Genomic DNA, 25,817 nt, shown 5'->3' on the forward strand with positions numbered 1-25,817 from the left:
TCTGACCAACCTGAAAACTATAACAGGGACTGCATTGAAGAGGTAATATATTATTAGGCTGCAATCTGCTCTAATGCTTTAGCATCTGGTCACATGTATTATTTAAAATCAGACAAATACACAAACTGTCCACGTAGCCCAGATAGCTGGGTGATAAGCACAAGGTAAACGCTAGGGGAATATAGCTAGGTATTAACTTGAATTGCAATGGACCAGCAGATGTGAATATGATTTGGGATATCACCAGAGCAGTTGTCGAAATGGAAATAATATTGCTTTACTGGGAAGTAAAAATTGAAAACAGTGAAAATGCAACTGCAGAAAATTACAGGAAGAAGCTCTAACAGTGTGTCAGGTTTAACCTGTGTAGGCAATTGATAAACACTGATAAAGATAGATTGCTATGACAGTATATAAAACAGAGTCTGCAAGATAATTCAGTATCCAAATATGAATCCATTTTAACTCATAAAGATCAATACCAATCAGAAGTTGATGACAAACAATCCACCCTTTATTCTCATGTCTCATCTTAGAGGTTGACATTTCAGAATTCATACATTTTTAAAGACGCTTGACTGTTGGGATAGTAATTGAGTTTGGGCTTATTTTATGTTAAAGAAAACTTGTTTCAGCTTACATCAATAAACTAATACCTAACTAGAATTCATAGAAACAGATTTCCACTGCATCATTCAAAAAAAGAGATGATATGTTCTGCCTCTTATCATTCAAATGCTAAAACATCTGGATCATAAGTTTAATCTTACCAATAACATATTTATACAATAAAGTTATTTTGTAATTGAGTGTATTTAGTCATTAAATGGATTAGCCTGGGTACATAAAATTACCTCTGTAATTATCAATACAATTAAAGTTAAATAGATGAATCTCATGAGAATCCTAATGTTTGAAAACTAATTTTACACACCACACAAAATTTTTTTATATCATTTTTAAATGCCAAGATGATTTTAAAGAACCTGATACATAATAAGCTTTAAACATTTGACAAATAAATGAGTGAAAAGGAAGGAAAAAGAGAGAGGGAGACTGGTTATAGAAGTGATATCAATCGATCATGTCTGCATACAAATATTCCTGAGTGACTTAGTTGTAGATTAACTAATGAAATAGAGAACTGAACATTTATTATAGACTTTAATAGTAATATTAGATTCATGAATTAAAGATATTTCTTCTCCTGGTCTATATGTAGTATACTAATGAAAGGAGAGTACAGGAAGAATATCAAGGGAGAGAGAACTCAATTTAAGTTGATGTATTATCATATCAAAAATAAAATAACTTATAGTGAACTTAAAAGCTCATCATTCCATACTCGGTAAAGAAAACAAGTATCCATATTTTCCTAAATCCTTCATAATAAATTTAGGGAGACTTATTTATAGTCCACAAAACAGCTATTAACTATTTGTTATACTGCAGCTACAAAATACTCAATACTTTGTACACTAAATTACTAATATAACCCCCCCCAATTATATACCTGTAACAAAGGCCCAGGTTTACCATTTTTGAATAAACGACTTTCTGAGTACTTTTGTTGGCTAGCAGAAAATTTTTTTTTATTTTCCACTTTATTTCATGCGTCAATAGGAGATTACCACATGGAAGATAGATATTGAATTAAATATCAGATAGAAAGAAAATGAGAAGGTGAGCTGCCCCTGCAGATTTCTCATAGCACTGGTAAATACATATCGCACTGTCTGCAGAATGAGTACTTTAGCACTCAGAACCATGGGGCCCTTCACAGAACCTTCTGACACTGGACTTGACCCTCCAGATTGAGTCAATTTACACTCCGCCCCTCACAGGCTTAAGAATTTCTCCCACAAAAAGTTTCCATAACACTACACACCAACACCCTGGAAAAAGCTCCTTCGTGCCTGGAAGTGCAGACTCCTTTCTAGAGCTGCCATATCACACTTGACCAGTAGGTGCTGCCATCTAAACATGTGTAATTTTCCTTTCAGTCTGAACACAAGTTCAAGGTTCCAAGCTCTAGGAGATAAGATCTGAGTTTCAAGTTTGATAAGTCTTTTTTACGGTGGTTATCTAGGTTTGATCAATTCCGGAGGCTCTAATTTCTGTTCAAGCTAACTTAACACAAGGCAGCCTGAGAAATACCCCCACTTGGATGGGCAGCTTAAGAAGCAGATTTTCACAGGTGTTTCTTCTGTGCTGCAAACCTAAGTAGTCCCCTAGGTTTAATCACATCCATGCCAGAGGTAGAAAAAAACTGCAACAAAAGATGAAAAGAGAGCAAGCTCAGTAAAGCTTATGACTCCCCAAGAGCTGTTTTGATGTAGAGATCTCTGTGAAAGCTCATTAAATCCTCAGTGTGTGAGGCAGGACTTTGGGAAAAGTTAAAATGAAGATAATAAGGCACCATATCTAACTATACTGACACATTTGTAAAGCACTCAGAATACTCCAAGGAAATGCCACATGACTCCCCAGCATATTAAGAGCCTGAAATAGCTCCTCTAGTTAAACCACAGTCCAAATAAACAGTTACATACTTGGGAAACATAGTATTGTTATAACATTGACCACAAACAAAACTATTAAAAAAGCAACTCAAAGAATGGTCCCCCTGATGGAGAGCTGTCTTCATGAGCAAAAAAACAGCCCCTATGTATTTACTACATCAGAATGAATGATAATAAAAGGCATTAAATGATGAGTGTATAAGAGGAAAGCCAATAACATTTGAATTCTCAGTGCTTTTATTTACTGGAAAATATTCATAAGGTTTATCCTCAGGCGTCAGCCAGAAACCAAATGAAAATAAGACTTTGTATTAGGGTTCTCCAGAGAAACAGAACTAATAGAATGTATATGTGTGTGTAGAGAGAGAGAGAGAAGTTTTAAGCCATTGACTCACGAATTTGTAGAGGTTGTCCAGTCCAAAAGAGGTGTGCAGGGCAGGCCAGGAGGCTGGAGACCCAGGGAAGGGTCGACGTTGCAGCCTGAATCCAAAGGCAGTCTGCTGGCACATTCCTTTGTCCTCAGGGCAAGTCAGTCTTTACATATTAAGGCCTCAATTGGCTGAGCCCCACCTGTTTTAACCTAATTGCCTATTTAAGGACCCTATCTCCAAATATACCAACATTCCAGGGTACTGGGGCTTAGGACTTTGACATGTAAATTGGGGTGGGGACGGGGGTGAGGGGATACAACTCAGTCCATTACAAGCCTGAATGGGTATTATGGTCTAGAGATTTAAAACTAGAAAGAGTTGGGTAGAGATTGGTAAAAACATGTGTTCCTTGGTGCAGTGATTCTCAAATCGTGGTCAGGGGCCAGATCAACAACACCTGGGGATTTGTTAGAAATGCAAATTCTCAGACCCCCCGCCTAAGATCTACTGCATCTGTGACTGAGGCTCAGTAATTTGTTTTAACAGGACTTCCAGGTGATTCCAATGAATGCTAAAGTTTAAGAACAACTCTCTTAGAAGTTGATCTATTACAAGAACATTGTGACATGAGAAATTTTCCAACAAACATAGATGTAACTATTGTTTAATCTATATTCTTTAAATATATTAATATATTTATATATAAAATATATTCTTTCAATAATTAAGCTGAATCATATTTTATAAATGGGGCTTGGGATCCATTTTACTCTTACAAATTGGAACCGAAGCCAGAGCTCCAAGGAGAAGCATAACAGTACTGCAAAGGAACTTGGCCTCTGAGTACAGATTTCACAGGGTAAAAGCAAAACTGTTGGGTACCCAATAAAGCTAATTTATCAAATACCAGAGCAATCTAATTGCTGTCTGGTTGGAGGCCTCAATTACCTTATGCAATTCCCATGAAGGAATTTGGCAGACTAAATTATAATGGTTGAACTTAGTAAAATTCATTCTAGTCTCCTTCTCAAAAATAAAACTAGAAATAGAACTGTTAAATGGTCACTTTTGAACATGAATCAAATTTATACTATGCTACACTTGGCCCCCAAACAACTTCTACACCTTCACAACATTAGCCTTTGTAAATTACACTGGCCAATAAACCTCTGGCCATGCCTCTCACCATGCCCTTTAAGAATCTACACTACAGCATCAGGAGTAAAGTGATTGGATTCTCCTGTGCGTTATTTCCAAGCCTCGGTGGATGATCAGATCTACAAACAAGGGCACACATAAACAACTTATCTGAAGAAGTCAGCTTCATCTGAGGCATGTATGCTACGTGGTGGTCAAGTACATGCCACTAAAGGTGAAGCTTATGTTCAGGAAGCTTTCCTGCCTTGCCTAGTAAAGTTCTCAGAACAAACATCGAGATGCTGGATCGCACTGCATAATACGACTAGGTCCAACACTCAGTTATTTATATAATTCATGTGGCAAGAACTTCCCAGGTCTTCAGGATAAAACATTGCTATTTGTTTAGGCTAACTTTTTTATATTGTCTATCAAGAAGATTGTTGAATGGTATCTTTGTTTGGACTTGAACCTGGATATACCCACTTTGTGACATTCTATCACAGAATGACATTTCTGAGCTTACTGCATTTGGGCAGAACCAGCATGAGTAAGCTTCAGAACTATTTGCAAGTTGCTATATGTCACTATGTCCAGGTGGAATACAGAGTATTTTCACCCTGGGCAGTTATACCAGCAGTTCATTGATTGAGAAGTTGGTGTTTGTCTGGTGCCACAAGAATAAGGGCAGTCTCTTGGCTGGAAGCTCATGTTCTAGACAAATAGTTTGGTAATTTGTATTCTTGTTAACTCCTCCATGACTCCTTCTCTGGGCTTATCACTAGAACTCCCTTTAGGGTGATTGTTACCTGTGACTAATCTTATTGTGTGGGCCTCTCTCATTAATAATAAGTGAAATCAACTTAAATTTAGCATCAGGAACTACATTGAAAGGAAAACAGATTTATAAGAGTAGCCTCTTTTGGTTTTGAGAAGAGACCATCTCACAAATACGATAAGGGCCTTGATGATGAGAGAAGTAGAACACTATCACCTGTCATGACTCATTAGCAAAAGGTAGCAGCACTATCACCTCTCTGGCCCACTTTCTGTCCCACAGCCCAGTTACCTCGCTGTTGTCTAGAATTTCCTGGAATAGTTGAATCCTGGAATAATTATCCCCACTTGCTGTACCACTGGGTTGGCTCTGACTGCCACATTCTCAGTAATGCAAACACTAAGCTCTGAGAAGATCCAGAGTCCTCTTTATATATGCTGCCATCCCAATTCTCAATCTCCCTTGGAGGTGGGATGTATGTACAGCACAGCTTGTGATTACAAGGTTCATCAAAGCTCCTTTGATGGTTACTCCTCAAATGAGAAGAGGATCAGGTTTTCCATGTTCCTTCAACTCTTTTTGTACATGGCCCATGCAGAGATTTTAGTTTCATAGTGGAAGTGTTGGTCCTTCATCCAGTGTACTCGGAGGAGAAGCACATTTCTGTCTTCTTTTTCTCCACCTCTGACCACATCTCCACTTCACAGAGACCTCTTCTTTCCAGCTCCCTCCTCTTACAAATAATAGTTTTCACTCCCTTAATCCTGTTCGTACTGTCTTCTAACACTGACCACTGCCAAAAGATGTTGCTTCCAGAACAGGTTAAATGGAAAAACTCAAATACGTAGGGAATATTCCTGACTCTCCTGTAGTCAGTTTGGCCTGGGTACTACACTTGAATTTAAAGCAAACGTATGTAAAGGCAGTTCTGAACTCAGGTGAGCCATTCTGAACAGGAGATGGCAGTAGCGGCCAAGGTATTTGGGCATCCTTTCCCAGTCCTAACAGAGGGCATTTCCTGTCTGTTGTCACTTCTGGGCATAATTTTGCCTTGACTAAACCAAGGTGGCTAAATAAGGTGCCCAAAGTCACAGACCTGTGGAGTTCCACACTTTCAAGGAACTAAAAGTTGCTCAAATTGAATAGTGAACTAAATGAACAAGGTGGGAAGTTGTTACTAAGTCTACTACAAAGGAGAGGATGCAAAATACTCCAGAAAGCACAGATACTCCCATTTAGATTGGCATTGGTGGAGTTTTTGGAAAGCACAAAGATTTGATATCTAATGCACATTCTTACTAAGACTTTGAGCAAGTTATTTAAAGAGGTAACTCAGCCAGTGCCCGGATGTGGCTTTAAGGAGTAAGGAAGACTTCTTCGCAGTCTTCACGAAAGGTCAAATAAGATAATTTGTAAAACTATATAACATGTTATAAACACACAAAGGACGGCATTTTTGTTCATTTGTCCCTGCACCAATTTTTTTTCTTTTCTTTTTTTTTTTGTCCAGGTAATATGGCCAGAAGCAGTTTGGCTATGGGTCTATTATTTCTCTGATAATTATAATTTCCCAGAGAGTTATGACACACAAATTACTTTGTAATAACTCTAAATTCTTTGCTTCATCCTGAGTCTACAATTATGCTCTCACCCAGACTCCTGTCATCTGCTGTCTTGATTTATGAAACCTTCTGTTGTCTGATCTCCTCATTTCTTACCTCTGCCTCCATTAAAACTTACGAAATGTGGCTGCAAGGTCAAATTTCTCATCGTTACAGTATTACATTCTCAGGTGTAATCATTACTGTCTTAATAAAGCAGGCAGTTATTTCCACAATAGTCTGTTTAATCCACTAGATAATTGCTCAGCCTTCACTATATAATCTCTATCTTGTCCCTTGCTAGGATTCCAGAACCACTGTGTTGTGGTTTGAAACACCTATTAATTTGGCTCATGTATTAATTAAAATTTTATTTCTAGTCAAGTATGTGATGGATCTATACTAATTGTAACCAATTTCACTTGGAGTAAGAACAATGTAACCAGAAAGTTTTCTGATAACTTCCATATACTTCCGAACCCTTTGCAAAAGTTGAAAAATATCTAAAATTTAAAGTATTGCAGAATCAGTTTGATATTCTGGTAGAAGATTTATGAGGCATGCAACCAAGCAAAATTTTTGATGTAGTTAATAAGGCAAAGACATATTATTTCACTTTGCCCCACTTGTGACCCAGAGTGAACTATAGCCAGTAAAATTAGACAATGTTACCTAGGTGGCCGAGAGGTATAGAAATTTCCAGCACAGCTTTATTAGTGAGTGGGATATAAGAAAACCGTAATCTAAAGCCAGTCCTCGGTTTTATTATTTATTTTGCTGCCATGATCATTTTTCTGCACTCATTTGGCTTGAAGGCACAGACATTCCCTGTTGATTATCTCAACTTGGCAGTGGGTTTTCTGCTACACATTTTGCTTCCTAATATGGTAGCAGGAGAGGGTTTTGTAAGAGTTCCAGAGAGTTTCTCTGGGCTTGAGGAATGCAGTAAGGAAAGAATCCTACAGAGATGAAAACATGAACATTCACATTGATGAGGAGAAAAATAAAGGAAAGAAAAAAGAGGATGTCTCTCTAAAAAGAAATGTTCTTTTTTTTTTTTTCTCCTTTCTTTCCTCTGGCCTCTTTCACTTCTAATGTCTTCCAGTTGGGGGATGAGAGGAATTAATGTTGTGTTCTTTAATTGCCTATATTTTCACGATCATTTCAAAAGTCATTTGAAATGCCTGAGTGTTTTTTACAGAAGCAATGCTAACAAAATGAACTTTTCATCATCATCAAGGTTTAAATCCTCAAAGCACCCAACCACACTACTCTGTAAATTAGCCATATAATGATTACATCTGAGAAAATAACTCTCATGTCCCCCAAAGAGAGTAATAGATCATGCTGTCTACTCGGATACAAATTATACTGTTCCTCTTCATTTTTGTTACAATATGAAGTAATGCTAAAGAATCCAAGTATTGATTGCTTCAGAGTTCAATACAACTTTTCTCTTAAAGTCATGTTAGTCAACAACAATATTTATTTGGTAAAAATTGTTTAAACAATACATCCCAGACAATGAACTTTTTTTTAGTAATAGGCTCATTTTTCCCTAAATGTATTTACTAAAGGCTTCTGTCCTTTAATTAGTCATATTTTCATTGGTATAAAAATGTCATTATTTTCATCATTTGTAACATCCATTTAATGTTTCTTTTATATAGTTAAGAACTACATTTCCCTCCAAATTGGTTATATCAAATTTGAGGTCATGTCTATATAGGCTTATCTACTACATCCAAAAATAAATAAATAAATAAATACGAATGAGAGAGTCATCTAGAACTTTAAGAAATCCAACATGCTAGCGTGGATACATGTGAAAGTATGTTTTTCATTATGCTCCAAGTATTTTCCTTTTCTGGGCAACTAATTCTAAGAAGCCCTTCCGTAAAGGGTTCTGATCAGTTAACAAAAACCACGAACATAATTAGTCTATTTATTTAATTAGGCCCAGGAACAGCTACAGATAACTGAAAACCCCAAATAACAGTGCTTTAAATGAAATGGAAATTTATGTTTCTGTAATATGAAATAGTGTGAAGGTAAACAGTCCAAAGCTGACACGGGGTCTCCATCTATCACAAGGAACCTAGACTGTTACCTTTCTCTTCCGCCATCCTCTGCGTGTGGCTTCCATGTCATGGATTTGTATGGCAGCAGGTACATCCATGTGAAAAATAAAAAGGGGAAATAAGGGTAAATCCTTTAGTGAAAGTTCTTAGAGTCCCACACAGTACTTCCACTTACATCTCAATGGACAGAATCTAGTCTTGACCACCTTACCTGCAAGGGAAGCTGGGAAAAGTAGTTTTTTATTCTGGGTAGCAATGTGCCCAGCTAAAAATTGGGTGCTAAAACTGAGGGAGAAAGGTGAAGTGGATATTGGAGTAGGCAGCACACAGTTTCTGTCATAGGTTCATAGTCTTCTTGATTCTCTATCATCGTCAGATTCATGCAATGACTTACCATCCTTGTGCATATTCATGTTTATTTATTTAAATTAGAAGTAGCTTTTTCATTTCACTAACATACATATATAAATTATGGAAAATATGAATATGTAGGCAATTAGAAAAAAATTATAAACGAACTTAAAATTCACCATCCAGAAATAAGTGGGGTTCACTCTTTGGTATATAGTTCCAGGCCCACCTTTAGGGACATATGTATCTACATACTTTCCATAATAAAGTTGGAATATATAAAGCATATTAATTTTTAACCTTTTTTAACAACGCATTATAGTGAACATCTTTATGCATCAATAATCTTTTCAACATCATTTTAAATAGCTGTAGATTATTTCATTATGTGATCATACTATAATTTATCTCCCAATGTCCAACTGTTAAACACTTTAGTCATTTCGAGTTTTTCTGTGTCTTAAATCACACTGCAATTAGCTTCTTTGTCACTAAATCTTCGCTTGTATCCATAATTAACTTCCTTAGAAAGTAGCTTTTCTGACCTAAGAATATGCATATCTTAAGGCCAAGTTCATACCAAATTCCCCTCCAGAAGGACTGTTAACATTTCACATCATTACCCTCCCATCTGAGTATATGACTGTACTCTTTGACCAACAATGAGTATTATATAATTTTTTTTTAAGTCTGCCAATTTGATAGACCAAAACATGGAGTCTCGTTTTTACTGGTATCTCTCTGATTGCTAGATAAGTTGAACATTTCTCCCTGCCTTAGATTTAGCTTTATCATTGGGAAAAGATAAGACAGGAGAGAAGGAGGTTCATAGGCTCATAGTTGAAGACACTAACTTCAGACAGGAAGGAACAAGTCCCCAGTTGCCAGATAAGTCATGGATGCTGACTCATGAATGGCAACATGAAAGAAGAGGTTATCCTTTCATTTCAAGTGGTACTCGATGAAGAATGCCACCTGATCACTTCAAGTAAGGTATCCTAATTTTTTCCTTTATTATTTAAGAAAGAAATTACTGCGATCATGATTGAGCTGTGTTGAGCCTGAAGGACAATGTTTCATGTGTGATTTATGGGTTTTCTCCCACCCCATTTATTCCCTCAAGTTGACTGTCAAGCTCTGGTCTCATCAGAGTGGCAAGTGAAATATTCAGAGGGGCTCAAATTTAATTCATGTAGTCAGTCAACCACAAGATCTGTCTGCTCGGCTACTTTCATACCAAATAGGGTCTCTCCTATCTAAATTTGAAACTAAGCCGAAAACAACTTTGCACCCTTAAATATCTGATGATACTTTTCACGTCATCTGAAGTCAGGGTGTTGTACAGTCAGTAGCCAGATCACAGCATGGCAGTCAAACAGCTATTTGTATCATTTCCTGAAGTCAGCTAAATAGAGAATTTCAAATATCTTAGGCACATGCTATCTGTGAATGGGATTGATGTATTTTCTTGCTTGTGTGTTATATAAGTAAGTTACTCTAGCGTGGTTTACTTCTGCAGTTTTTTAATCCTTCCCTTCTGCCCAAAAACCAATTAGTAAATCAAGATTTAATAATAAGAGCTAGTTTGAATACCATACGATAGATAATTCCCAATTAGACCATAAAGACAATACTTCAGATAATTGCATGCCTAAATACTAAGGTGTAACTAAAAAATAGGAGGAATAAAATAAAGTTCATCTTCTACCAGCAAAACCAAAAATTAAACATTGAACCACAACTATCTCTTTCTCTGTAGGCCTAACAATCATTTTCCATATATGTGGAAAAGACAAATATGCATTTTTGTTTACAATTTAGTCTGAGCCTTGTACAGTGACTCGCGTGGAGCATACCCCAATGAAAATTTAGTGGGTAATAACATGGAATGCTACAAGCCCGTAGGAATGTAAGACACCACTGGGGTTTACCCCTCCTCCAATGTCTTGCTACAGTCTTTTTTTCCTCCCTCTGTGGGAGAAGCTATTTACAGTCAAGCATCATTAAATCAGAATGCAAAGGAAGGAGAAAATGAATATGGGTTAATTGCATTCTGGATGCCACTGAACCACACACAGTTGGTACAGATTATTATTATGGTATAAAAATGCATTGTGCATTCCAGAAAGACAAATAATTTGGTGAAGCTGGAGCATGGGAGTGAGCACCAGGAAGTGGCCTCAGATGAGGATTCTGAGTGTGTGTGTTGGCAGGATTAGGATGCATATATAGATCCTTGTACTTCATACTAAGGAGTTGGGACTTTGTCCTGAAGTGAGAATCTCTCAGGAGACTTGAAGCTACTGTCCAGGAATGTCTCATTATTTGCAATTTGGCACATTCTGTGTGATCTTCTCCCCTTACTGCACGAAGAAGCCCTATACCTGCAATCTTGGTAGGGGAATAAAACTTTTATTCCTTATCAGCAGATCTGCAGGGTAAGCAAAGAGAACACTAGGATGGGAGTAGCTGTAATTGAGCTGAAGACCTCTTCCTGCCATCAACTGCTGGGAGATAAAAGAAAAACAATCGATATAGGACAGACAGGCACCAACTTCTAAAGTAATAAATCTTTTGTAATAGGATTAGAAAGAAGGCAGAGACCAATGAGGGCTGCAAGAATCACAGAGGCTTCTCAGAGGAGGCGATGTTTGTTACGCCTGTCAGACTTAAGGCAAAATCTTTAGGGTCTTGAAGAATCAAGTGGTGGTAGGACTCCAGGGAACCATTTCTTCACTAAGGATATGAAAAATAGATAAGTATCTGGTCTCATGGACCACTACAGAATACACAGCGGCCTGTATTTTTTTGCAGGACCTTGTTAGGGTGCCTGTACCCAAAGAACTTAGATAACTGCCCCCTTTTAATCACCCTTTATTTATTTTCCATTTCGTTTATTTATGTAGAATTATTTGTTTAAAATTCATTTTTAATTATAAAAGTAATATATGTTTATGACAAAGCAGTAAAAAGAGAAATATAAAGTCTCTCTTTCTACCCCCATACCCAAACTTTCCATCCAGAGATAATCATTGTTTCAAGTATATCCTTCTGGAAATTTTCCATGCATACATATGCATAGAATCTATATTATGTATAAATATTATCACACTATTATACCTTTTTAGTGTAACTATGCTATAATGATAGGTCTATAAAGCTGATATAGAAGGTACTTGGCAAAGGCATTCTAGTTGAGAAAAGGGTCCTGAGGCATTGTTATAATACACTTTATATAAAATAGAATATTAATTATTTATATCAAAGAAAGGAGGATGTGGAAAGTATTTATTACTTTATTTAGCCCCACCAGGCAGTTCCTTGGCTTTGCCACTTGGGCATATTTGCATAATAGCACATAAATAGTTGACTACTGTTCCATTATATTAATGATTCATAATTTTTAATCATTCCCCAGTAGTAGATATATAGACTGTATGTAGGGTTTTGCCTTCACAAACAATACTCTTTTGAACCTTTTTGTACATATACATTTGGATACTTGGGCAAGAAAACCTATAGCATGAATGCCTCCAAGTAGAATCCCTGAGTGGAAGGGAATGTGCATTCTAAGTGTTGACAAAATGTTGCCGAAGTGCTCTCCTTAGACATTGTTTCAATGTAGTCAGTGGGAGATACAACATTTATATTTTAGGATTTCTTTGCAGAAAGTGTGAACTATGCTGCCACAGAACTAGTTCTGCAAGCTGAAAATTAACCTACCATTTGCAACTAAGATCCCAGCCATGCATGTAAGTTCAGTCTTCTCTGAGCTTCCGATGGCTCAGAGCAGTTTGCATTAGCAGTACAGCTAAACTATGGCATGGCGTAGTCTCGTCTACATTAAGAATCATTTTTATTTCAGCTTTCTGGAGTATAAATAGCGATTAGAGTGTTTCCATTTCAAACCCAGGGAGAATCCTATGGAGAAAGCAAACTAAAAGAAAGAGGAAGCTATGAAAGCCAGGTCTGAGCTGCTGTTGTCAGGAAGGCAGACAGAAAGAAACAAGGCAGAGAGACAAGTTCAGGAAATTGAATAAGGAACTATGTGTCACTGACGTGATCATTTTGGTCTCATGAAAGAAAAGTACAGTAGATATTTGCCTGAAATCTCCCGGAGTGGGGATGGCAGCAAGGCTGAATGGCAAGGACCAAAAGTTCAGCTCCTTGGCTATTTTCATCTCATGTTCAAATGCTTTTCAGAAACATACAACTTCATCTTTCTTACCATTTTGATGTTTATATGTATAAATCCTCTCCTAAATAGAGTTTGGGTTTATATTCATGCTTTTGTAGTAAAATAACAGATGATCACTATGTTTTCAAAGATATAAAAAATATTACTGATAAAAATATGACAGCATTGGTAATTCAATTTCAAGTTTTTATCAAATATCTTTTTAAAATGTAGTTAATATACTAAGCTTTCTCATACGTAATTTGTGTTATTGATTAAAATCTAAAAGTGGAATGAAAGACTAATCCATTTTTTTTGTTAAAAGAATGAGCAAAAAATAAAAAGCCATGTTAATATGTCAAACCTCAAACTATTGGAAATTTATTTCTGCTGTAAAAAAGTTGGGGATTAATAAATTCTATTAAAAGGCATACTATGCTCTAGAAAATGATTATACCTTCAATGATATACAAAAAGAATAACTCCTTTGTTTGTAAGAAAACCACGCTTGAAACCTCCTGTAGTCACAAATGACAAAAATACCACAAAAATCCTAATACATATATATACGTGTGTATTCTTTCCATTCCTCGAATTTCCTATATCATACAATAGCAACATGATATTTTTAACGTAAACTAAATCGTATAGCACATATCTATCATCAGTCATCAAAAGTTGAGTACAATCTGAGACAGCACAGAAACAATGCAACTACAAACATTTCATTCAGTCTTTCCTGCTTCTACAATTTGTCGTGGATACCTGTTTTCATGCTAATCATGTTTCCTTAAATTTTACTGTTATTTAGGATTAAATATTAGAGCATTTGGGTATTTTTGTTTGATTATGTATTGGTTTTCCTTCTCCGTTGACATACAAAGCTGAATGTCACTCCTTACCCCTGCTGCATAGCACTGCCCTGCCTCTTTCCTGACACTTGGCCTTGCACAAAAGAATGAAGGAAAACCAAGGCACAAGGAGTAATCTCCAGCAGAACATCTGAGCAAGAAATGGCACATTAAGGCGTTTGCCAGTCTGAGTAGAGAGAATCAGTAGAAACAAACATCTCTTCAAGATTTTTTCCATCATGCCACAAACGTGACAGGATGGGCCAGTGGTAATTGCCCAACCATAGTAACCTATGGCCCTGAAAGTTGATTAACACTATATCAGAACTGCAAAGATAACATTTGTGGCACAGTGTCTCTCAATGCCAAAAGTATATTACAATCAGCTGGGAAGTGATATTCATAAAATATGAACAGCTGGGTCCCTCCCCATACCATCTTAATTCAGAATGTCTGAGGTGGTGCTAAGAGGTCGGTAGTTTTTAAAATTCTCCAAGTGATTAGCATGTGAAGCCAGAGTTGACAAACACTGAAAGAGGGTATCATCTCACTGGGTGCTTGACGTTCCCTATAGGTGCCTAAAAAGTGGATGTCTAGGCTCAGCTTAAGCACTCCAACTAATTGGCCTCTGAGTCTTATCCACTATAGGCCAAATAAAACCAATTCAAAATGTTTTGCCTCTTTCCTCATGCAGTATGCACAGTTATAACTGAGAATTTCTTTTTTTGCACCCAAATTTCTCATCATGTTTTCTGTTAAGAAATTGGTAAGCTGGTAGAGAATATGAACCATAGAAAGAGGGAAGCTGAATTGATTTGGAAAAGAAAATTCCAAACCAGCCTGATTTCCTTTCTTCTAAGTCTTAATAATCGGCCTTGCTTCATTCTCCTTCCACCTGCACCCTCTCTCCATGAATCCATCAGTCATAGCAGTGAGCTCACGTCATCCTGCAGGAGGTCAGAAGGGAACTTGATTGACTGGCAAGTCAGGTTGGGTCACATTGGCTAGTGCTGAAGTTTCAAGATAATGGGATTCAGTTGCATTTATAAGCACTGGCCTCTCCAGTGTTGGTTAGCATACTGCCAAAAGTGAAAGGGCACTGTGCTAGACATATGGCAGGCACTTCATAAATTTTAGTTGAATCTGAATCAGAGCTCTTCAATTTTTTTAACTGAAACATTTCAGGCCTTACAGTAATAAGTATAAATGGATACTCATGTACCCAGTACACAAAAGAAATAAAACATAACGTATAATCAAAACACCTTGTGTATCCCTCTCCATCCCTTTTCTCTCCTCAGAGATCATTTTTACCTTGAATCTGAGTTTATGGGCTATTTTCATGTTTTATGTTTATCATTCCTATGCACGTTTTTATTACATACACACAGTTTTGTTTTTGCATGTTTGCAGTTATATAAATGACATTATACTTTATGTATTTTATGTTTTCAAACTTTATATAAATAGAATCATATTATGTATCCTTATGCAGCTTATCTCACCATATTATATTCTTGAGAGCTAGGCATGTTGATTAATGGAAATGTGTTACTTTAATTGCTGTATAGCATTTCATAGTAAGAATACACCCCAATTAATGTTTACACTTTTCTGTTGATGGGTATTTGGGTTGTTTTCAGTTTCTTGCTGTCACAAACGATGCAACAAGGAGCAGTTCCTATACATGTCTTATGTAAATGTGGGAGAGTATCTCTGGGCTATTCGCATAAGAGTGGGATTGCTGGGATGTAGTGAAGTCACATCTTCAGCTTTTCTAGACATTACCAAACCCCAACCAGAAAATAGGAGTGTTCCATTCGCTCACATCCTTGTCAACATTGTTATTAACTTTTAAATCTTTGCCCAATTTTAACTGGTGTATTTCCCTAAAAATTCCTGCGGAGGGCAGCATATCCTGGCCATTACAGTCCTTGAAACATTGCAGTTAATGGGTCCCTTCCTCCTTTACTCCCTGCAATCCTTTGACTGTCTTTTAAGTCAATTGCTCCTCAACCCACTCTCTTGCCTCAGTCAACTCTTTGGCAGTATCTTTCATGTAGAGGCAAACATAACACTATCTGAAAGGCGAAAGCTCCCTCTCACTTTTCATTCATTTCTGGCACATTGCTGTCTTCTGAAAGGATGGGAAGGAAATAGAAACAAGTCAATCTTGAATTAAAGTACTTTTTCCAGTTCAAAGCAGCATAAGAGAAGATGTGAGTAAACAGCAGAGTGTTCCACTGTTCTGAAGCAGAGGTATGTAACCTAATTAGAAGACATTGCACACTGTCAGAAACTGCTTATGTAAATTGGAGAAATACTGAGAAGGAGGGAAAGGTATTACAAGGCCATTGTGGCTTGTTTTTCTTCCGAAATAGAAGATATTTATTCTTTTGCCTTCTTAGTTACACTGTTCCTGGTTCTCTAAGGAAGAAAAACAATGATCTGTTTCGATATACCTCCTTGAATTTCTCTCATTTTGTTCTGAGCCGAAGTCCTGCCACGTCCAGAGTTCTATGGTGGGAACACAGCCTTCAAAGATGCATTCCTTTCAACAAAGCAGATGTGAAATTGAGCTGAGCTTAACGATTCAAAATGGCTGAAGAGCCATTTTGTTGTTAGGACTTTCAAAGTGGTCTTTGAACCACCACTCTGAGAGGAGCACTTTTTCCTTCCTGAAACTAAATTTTAAGGTTTCGATATTTTAAAGTGAATGAATGAATGAATGGTAAAATTTTATTGCTGTTCTTGAGGAGGAAAGTAGACAAATAAATACAATTTGCTTTTGGATCGATTACTATTTTATTAAATCTTTCTTGTCTCCATTATCATAGACCGAACTTTTCTCCAAATGAAATCTGTTGCTCTTTCAGCGTGATGTTAATAGATGTTTTAGGGAGTAAAATTTATTTCAATGAAAATGCTGGGTTAAAGAATGTTTTTAAAAAGGAAATCAGGTGTATCTAAAGCAAAATATCTTAAAGTCATTTACATGCTGATATGTACTATAAATCTCTAAGGAGACTTTTAGAGATTCTGTGTTTAGAAGTGGTTGACCACAGTTCCCTTTTTTGTGAAACATCTGACAGGATTACAGTTTCAAAGATACACTTTGAAAAATGCTTGGATAAATATGCTAAGGTTGACTATATCATCATCTCTAATCATTGAGACCAGAAATTCACAAGACTCAATATGTCAACCCTTGACTGAAATTCTTTCATGAAAGGATGTCTGTCTTGACATGTTGGTTAGTAGGCACATTGCTTCTGTGTTGAATGTTATTGTGGAGATATTTGAGGCCAGACTAATTTTTGCTTCCTTGTCCGTGGCTTGTTTTTTCTGCTTCAATGCCTGAGGAATGTCTGCATTCTTGAATTTCAATTATTCAATCAGGAATATGTTTGTAGTGTTGAGCATTCTATTATCAATATTTCGTAGATCATAGTATACTCTTTCAATCTGTAGATGTGGTTATTCTTTGCCTTTAGTGAATTTCCTTGTATGATATTTGTGAATACTTTTCCTGTTCCATTTATTGGATCCTCTTCTTCAGAGACAATTCCGGTTACATTAAGTGCTTTGGAACACCAAACTATTATGTTCTAGTTTCTTTGCTCTCCTTGTATTTACAAGCCTTTCTTGCAGCTCAATAATTTCATTTGCAGCCATGTTTATTCTGTTCCTTGCTATGTCACCTTTATTTATTTGTTCTATAATATTGTTTTTGTCCTCAATCTCCTTAATTCTGTAATCTTCCTGTTGTTCTATCATGTCATCTTTGAGCTCATATTTTTCTGAGTTCATGTTCTCATTAATCTGATTCATAGTACAAAGCACTTCTGAGGAATTTTGTTCTTTGGGTTATGTTTTCTTTAAGAGTGGGGGTTTTATCATTCTTTTGCATGCAGTGTTCCTGTTGAGGGTTGATTGGTTTTGTTTGTTTTCATTTGGGAGCATTGCCTTCTAATGGTTAGGTATTCGTCACTGTTTTCTACCCACTATCTTATTCATTCCTGGACAGCTTTATCCAGACCTTCACTTTGCTCCGATCTAGCAGAGATGACTTCTTGTTGACTCCGCTTCCATTGACTGTGACTCGTTTTCCCCAGCTACAGTTTGAGAACTTTACTGTAAGCCATCGGAGGGGGTAGAGAAGGAATGGGAGGTGCTCTTTGAAAGCTGTATGACATCTATGTGAATTAGAACTGGCTCTGCTCTCAACTCTGGGGTTTATTGGTGTTTTGAACTGAGTTTTAACACTTCCTTTCAATCAAGACTAATATCTACCTCGAAGCTGAATGCTCCGGGTTTTTTTCCAAATCATTCAACAAATTTTTATTGAGTACTTATTTTCTGCTAGGCACTATTCGAGTCAAGGAACTGGGAATACAGCTGTGTAAACAAATGAGACAAAATGGTGGTATCTTTACTAATACAGCATGGTATCAGAAAGAAGCAGCCCACTTTTGCCTAATAGCCATTTCAGTACCCTGAGTCAAAGGAGGGGGAAAAAGGAGGATAGTCTTTCAGTTTTATTCTCTTTAGAACTGAGGGCAATAGTGAAGTCTTAAGATTTATCAATTCGCCAGTAAAGCTTCAGAGGGGCAGGGAGGGAGGTCAGGGGTAGCGTTAGGAGCTGCACTGTGTCACTCCAGAATCTTTGCTTTTCTTGGCCAGCAGTTTGCGTGTGTGCGTGTAGGTGTGCATGTTTTGTTTTGGTGTCCATATTAAGTTGCACTCTTTGCCTTATTTTGTGGTTGAATTACTGTTGGAGGGAGCTAGTGTTTCTTGTTGTTGGCATTCACTTTATTAGAGGTGTACGTGTGAGAGAGAGATTCTTTGATATGTTGTTACTCTATCACCTTCAGCTGGAGGCCTCAACTAGTTCCCTTAGCTAGTTCTTTTAACACTCTACCTATGGTCTCAAATATAAGATTATCATGAAATAGCTCCTTTCTCAGAATTATTCAAGTACTTTAAGATTCAGATTTTTTAGAAAAACATAAAGCTCAAGTGGTTTGGTTGAGTTGTGGTCCAGCTTCTCCTGGCTAAAAAGTATTTCGGGGACTTAAACTCCAGAGTACCTCCATGAAGTTGGTTAGTCTTGTCCCTGGACTCTGAAAAATAAATTTCTTCATAGCTAGGAAACACATTTGTCAGAAGAGTTCTTCAATTTCATAATACCTTATTGCTCGATTGTTCTTGCACAATCCCATAGGAATCCATCTTCTCGCCTGAATTTGTCAATCCTATATAGACAGTGGCAGACAGAGACAGGAAGTGAGAATAAATACCTATCCCTAAACTGCTACCAAGATATGAGCTCTGGGTTAGCATTAGAAACCCCCAACCCCTAGATCTATTTTTTAACCAAAACAGTAAAAGAAATAACCAAACACTTGTCCCTTTTATTGCAAACAGTAAGAGACTGAGCATTACCTACAAATGTCTCCCAAATAAATCATACTTAATTCAGATTATGAAGAGAATATTTGATAAATGCTGTACTTATAAGGGAATTTGAATGGTACTAGACTGCATCTTCTTGTCTTGCTACTATGCCTCTAATGTAATTTCCCCCATCCAGAAATGTAATCCTCAGCCAGTTGCCTTGAAAGCTGGTTACCGTGGAGATGATTATCAGTATTATGATGACCTATTTAAAAGAATTTCTGCATTGCCAGAAAACAAATAACCACAGAGAGAGCCTTGAAAATGAATGATGCTCTTTTCCTGAAAATGCCTTTGCAAACAAATGCCATAGAGGTAGTTCGTGTGTGTGTGTGTGTGTGTGTGTGTGTGTGTGTGTAGATTTGTTCATAATTAGAATTAGCAAAGGTTTTAGTGAAATGTCAGTTGTCCTTAAGCACTCTAAGAGTAAAGAAGGTAGTACAAACGACAGCAGGTATAAGCATTTAGACATCTTTCCTCTTTCTACAATTTGAAATGCATGGCCATTTGTATTGTTTTTCTCAGCAGTGTTAACCTAGCTCCATTTGCAGTTTCTTTCTCTTGCTCAGCCTCTGTTTTTTGATGATTTTCTAGGGGTGCTGGAGTATAGTTGAAGGGTAGTTGGTGAGGATTGATTTTTACAAATCAATTGAATGGCCATTAATAGTTCTTAAATAAAACTGTGACTACTTTGATGGCTATTTTCATTTCCCCAGCATTATGCCACAAAGTCTATACTCTAACATCTGTTTGGTTTCCCATTTTTCTGTGAAATTTGTGTTTGTGCTTGCATGCAGTTCTGGCTTAAGTTTTTAAGTTTAAATGTTTTTCATTAATTAATATGCTGTCCATTGACACTTCAGCTGCTGCCTTTTTTTTTTTTTTGAGAAACTTTTTTCTATTGTTATGTACCTATAAAATTTTTAGTGATAAATATTAAAACTTTATTATGCTTAAAGAAGCAGCCAAATTAAACATGTATATGTATACACACACACACACACACACACACACACACACACACACACACACCAAGTGTTACCCCAAATAGGACATACCTAATTTCCTCCTTCATACCTAACAAGGTTATGTTTTATGTCATTTTTATATTTGTTCTTATGTTTTCAGGTGAACTTTTTCTACTCCCATCTCTCATTGTAACTTTCTCTAAGGTAAAATAGCAAGATACCCATATTTTCTACCATCATCTCATGTCATCTAGCGAAGTGCTAATATAATGAATGTTCGATAAACCTGACTCGACATATAATTTGCCCTCCAAGAACTTTCAAAACCTCTTTGACCATGTTTTCCAACTCAGTTTTCATCTGTTTATGATCATGAAAGCCTTCCAGCAGGATAATGTAGGAATCTCCCTTTTTAGAACTATGTACAGTGAGTCTGTTTTCCACAGAGCATCTTGAATCAAGGTCGGTTGACTCATTTGGGCTCTATTTTTATTTCTGTACTACAGATCCATCCTTATGCATGAAATCACATTGCTTTGAACTGAGGGCAGATATCAAATTCATATTAATTACCCGACTAAATTCTTTAGACCGGTCTGACTGCTATATTTTGAAAACGCCATTGTAAGAAAATTTTCTTTTATTTGACTAAATATAGTTCTTTCTCTTTCAATATTTTGAGAGGGAAATACACTGATATTTAACAATTTCTTAGCTAAATTTTAACTTCAAAGATTCTAGCACAAATTAATCTTGTAAAATGTTGACTCTTTTCCATCTTATAGAGTTGTGTAGGAATAGTTTTACCTAAAAAGCATTAATATTACTTACTGGTGTATGGCCTTTGACTCATTTATACCATTTCCTAAAAGAGACATTAAAAACATAGAGAGCTTTTTCATTTAATTCAGAGCCCATAAATGGTAGCTTCCCATAGAACATAATGTCTGCCCTCTTATTCATTTGTTCAATAAAGACATTTTATTGTCTCTTTAAAATGGCTTCCTGATTAAGTAACAAGTTGTGAGGTTTTTGAAGTATATTCACATCCAGCACTACTTGGTAAGAATTAACCCTTCTGAAACAAGACTTGGGTCCTAGTCATCCAAAATATTTCCAACAAGATTTACAATCAGACCTCTGACTCCACACAATAAATCCACTAAATTAATTCACTCTGCATTCTCTTGGATGGATTTTTCAAGGCAATTCATGAGCTTGCTTTAGAATATTTTCTCCGTGTCTAATCTTCACTCTTAGCGCTTAGCATTTAGCACTAACAAACCTTCCCACCCTGAAGCTAAACTAGGAAGAATGAGAACAGAATGTTCTAACCTCATCCATACCACTGGTGGTTATTCAAGGGGAAAAAAACATATTTCAAAGCCTTTTGTTAAATTTGCTTTATAAATAGGGCACTAATCTTCTGAAGAATAATGTGGAATAGCTTTTCTCCCAAAAGATTCCATGGCTTTATTCCCTCCACTCTAAGAAAACTCATGTCCTTAACTGCTAGTGATCCAGTGCAAATCATATTAACTCAGTATAATTATTCCAGCTGGGAATTTTTGTCAAGTTCTATTCAATCTGGAACAGCACTTGTTGGAATATTTCTGCCGAGAAGCTCAGGGAAGGAGATGTTGGCTATTTCACCGAGTCCCATTTACTCCCCATTTAGTGGAGTATAGCCATCCTTTATGAGGATTGTAAAAGGAGAAACTGCTTTAAAACGGAGAGTCAGAGTTTCCACGAAGAAGTGATATTAGAGCTGAGCTTAATTAAAAAGGTGTGGAATAGGGGCAGGAAGAGGAGGCACTCCAGACATGAGGCCCCAAACAGGCATGAAACACAGTATATTTAAGGTGCTAAAGGGACAGTGTGGCTGGAGCAGAAGCAGCAAGGGGAAGTGTCCTGAGAGATGAAACTGGAATGGGAGGTATGAGCCAGATCACTCAGAGTCTAGGAGTCTAGTTAAGAAAGGCGAACATTTAAGTTACAGTACAATTACTGGATTGAAAATAATATAAGGAATTGTATTATGTTTTAATCATCTCTCCTTATACAATGTATATAGTCTAAAATTGATAAAGTTTACAAATGTTGAGTTAGGATGAATGTTCAAAGTCACAGGACCTCTGTCATAACTAATATTAACTGTGTGACCATGGACTGATTACTTAGTCTCAGGTTCCTCAACTGTAAAATGGAGATGATAATACCTCCCTTGCAGGTGGTCATGAAGAGTAAATGAGATAAACTATAGAGAGGGAACAGCACAATGCCTAAGAGTATGTTAAAAATTGGAAAGAATATGCAGTACAGCCCTTAGATGTGGGCAAAGAGGGACCCTGTCCTGAGACCCAGGGTTCAGCAAGCCCCACTCTGGTCCTCCTCTAGCTACACTTCCAGGGGATGAATAGTCCACAAGACCAACAGAACATACTAGTCTTGGAGGCCGCACCCAACCCTCCATTCTAGACCAGGCTCTGGGTACCTGAGACCCAAGATTCCCTGACATAATTATCCCAAGTCCAACCACAAGGTCTTTGAAAAATCCTTCCCTAAGTATGAGCACCTGATGGCAGGTGTGTACCCCACAGCTGAGGGGTGGCGAAGGAACAGCTCTTGGGGCTGGTGAATGAAGCTTAGGCATGCAAGCTAGGCCATCTCCAAATACGTGTGCATAATTTCTTCCCATGCACACTGGAGCTGACAGAAGAAAACGGGGAACAGGGCAGGGCAGGGCCAGGAGCAAACTCTCCCACACTGCCAGTTTCCTTCGCAGAACCTTAAGGAGTCCGAGAAGTCTCAGTTTAAACTGGATTTCCTGGTCATTATAAATGTCTGTTTGTCAAGATACAAAAGTAAAAAATACATATTTTAACAACTTGTGTTTTAATTCATAAGTTGTAACAGTTTAGACATATGGTATGTGGACTTGCATTTGTAGTCTTAATTTTGGTTCTGCAAATGTTCCAGGCGGGTCTGATCCAAAGGTTTACAAAATTTTGCATGTCACACAAAATTCTATTTCATTTAAATCGTCTTAAGATGTATGGATCACCTATGTATGAAAATCACATTAAAAAATCATGAAATTCCCTTATGCTCAGGAAGACCAGAAAGGCCAAAAGAAAAAACAAGTTCAAAGGAAGACAATCTATCTGGTGACTTCTTTCCCTCTCAACATAAGCCTAAGCACTAACCGAATATGATTTTATTCATGTTTTATGAAATTGAACATCTATATGTAGAGAGGGAGGGAGAAGAAATGAGAGATGATGATTTTTAAAATTAACAAAACATTAGCTCTCTTTACAACACTTGTTTGGACTCTCTAAATGTAGAGCCTTAAATTCCAACTAAGCATTTCCAACTTAGTGAAGGGTGTCTATCTGCTCTGAATTCCTGTCACAGGCATTGCTGTACAAAATCTAGCAAGAAAACATATGCTGTCTTATGATGTCTTTCCTACTACCAAAATTTGCGGGTTGATTTAAACTTAACTTTTTGGGAATTTGTCTTCTCTTCCCAATTGAACTATAAGCTCTTTGAAGAACAAACTGTTTTTTGTAGTTTAATGCATTCCTTCACTCTCTTCTCTAAGATATTTATATGTCACTGATTCATTCAGTCATTTAGCAAATATTTACTGGATCTCTACCATGTGCCAGGCTCCTTGCCAAGCACGGAGAGACAGGATTGAATAGGACACAGGCTGAAAGATAAATATCTGGCACATAATAGACACTCAGAAGATGAGTGACTGAGTGAATGGATGGATGGATAGACGGATGGACAGACGGATGGATGGATAAATAAATGAATGAATTCTGTACCACAAAGCTAAGGAACAAAGTCAAGAAAAATAGAATAACCACTTAAGTTATCTTAGAATAAAAGTCATCAGAGTTAAAGACATCAGCTTGTAGAATGTCTGTGATTCAAGAAAACAAAAAATATGGGGAAAATAAGGCCAGCCCTTGCATTTGTGCCTCTGGGTCATCGCTATGGCCAATTAGTATGTGGCTCTGGAATCTTGCAAAGAATTAAACCATTTTGAAGAAAACAAATTTTCTACATAAAGAATTTGATTAACTCTTTTTTTAAAAAATTAGTTTCAAGTATACAATACTTTGATTAGACATTTACATAGTTTATAAAATGATCCCCCGAATTGCTCCTTCTCTCCACTGATTTTCCACCTAGCCACTACATTAATTCTAACTACATTCCCTATGCCATGCCCCCTATCCCCATAATCATCTATCAACTATTAATTTGTACTTCTTTAACCTTTCACCCTATCCTCTCAGCGCCCCAACCCTTCTCCCTTTTGGCTGTCACCAAACTGTCCACTATATTTGTGAATCTGTTGTTGATTAGTTTGTTCTTTTTGTTCCTTAGATTCTGCATATAAGTGAAATCATATGGTATTTATCTTTCTCTTTCTGACTTATTTCACTCAGCATAATAACCTCTAGGTCCATCCATGTCACTGCAAATGGTAGGATTTCATTTTTTAAATGGCTGAGTAATATTCCATTGTATAGATGAATGATAACTTCTTTATCCAATTGTCTGTTGGTGGGCATTTAGTTTGCTTCCATATCTTAGCTATTGTAAATTGTGCTGCCATGAATATTGAGATGTGTAGATATTTACAAATTGTTGTTTTGGTTTTCTTTGGATAAACACCCAGAAGTGCAATTGCTGGGTCATAACAAATTTTTAACATTCCAACTCTCACTTCTTCTAGATTTAGAGATGAATTATCTTTTGTGATGTCAGTGCCAAAGAAATCAGTGTATACAATAACATTATTGTGAGTTTTTATTGAGATCTGAAATATTGATATATAGCAATTAACTTTAATCACCAGTTTCATAAAAAACAGTGAAATCACCAGCGAATATTACTCCATGTCATTTTTCTATATGTAGTATAATATTGAAACCGTAGTTTATTTTTATTTTCTCCTTATAATATTGTAAAACCAGATTACTAAACTAGGAGTTGATCTTTCCTGCAAAGCTTCTTATTCTTTCGACATGCAGAGCACCTGCTGATTTCTAATGGAGTTTTACAGCTTTACTAAAGAGAACCATATTTGGCCATCGATGAATGAAAATGAAATATCTCTCTAGAAGGATAAGGGAAATCAACATTCAAATAAAGAAACTTAATAATTGAGCCAAGCAGAGTGTTCAATTTTGTTTAAAGAAAGAAAAGAAACAAAAAAGAAGAAAAGAAAAACAGGACGTACATTATTCATAGTGTAAAATCTCAACCCAAAGGTAGGAAGTTTGAGTTATCAACAATATGAGTCTTAAAGTCACTATCTCTTTTCCTAAAGCGGAAATGAAAGCTGCATCCATTCATCCTCTTATAGGTCCACAGGTTCAGCAATGTCACTTAAAGGCAGCAAGGGAGACAGCAAGGAGAAAGAAACCCTCTTAAAGACATTAAAATATTTTTCTCTTTTGAGCAGAAAAAGAAGCACTGAGACATTTCCAGCTAAGG

The 25,817-nt window shown here is 36.8% G+C and overlaps 1 protein-coding gene across 3 annotated transcripts in view; it reads left to right on the top strand.

The window, feature by feature from the left end:
- SYT1 (synaptotagmin 1) overlaps positions 1-25,817 on the top strand; it is a 382,176-nt gene that overhangs the window by 335,314 nt on the left and 21,045 nt on the right. Inside the window, exon 1 of one of the 3 annotated variants that reach the window (XR_003043613.1) lies at positions 15,835-16,128. The exons of the other annotated variants lie outside the window; for them this stretch is intronic. The gene's annotated coding sequence lies outside the window, so the exon portion shown is untranslated. Of the gene's footprint in view, positions 1-15,834; positions 16,129-25,817 lie in introns of those variants that run through there. 3 annotated transcript variants of the gene reach the window in all.

This window comes from Pteropus alecto, unplaced genomic scaffold, assembly GCF_000325575.1.
Source record: "Pteropus alecto unplaced genomic scaffold, ASM32557v1 scaffold76, whole genome shotgun sequence".
In the NCBI taxonomy this organism is placed as follows: Eukaryota; Metazoa; Chordata; class Mammalia; order Chiroptera; family Pteropodidae; genus Pteropus; species Pteropus alecto.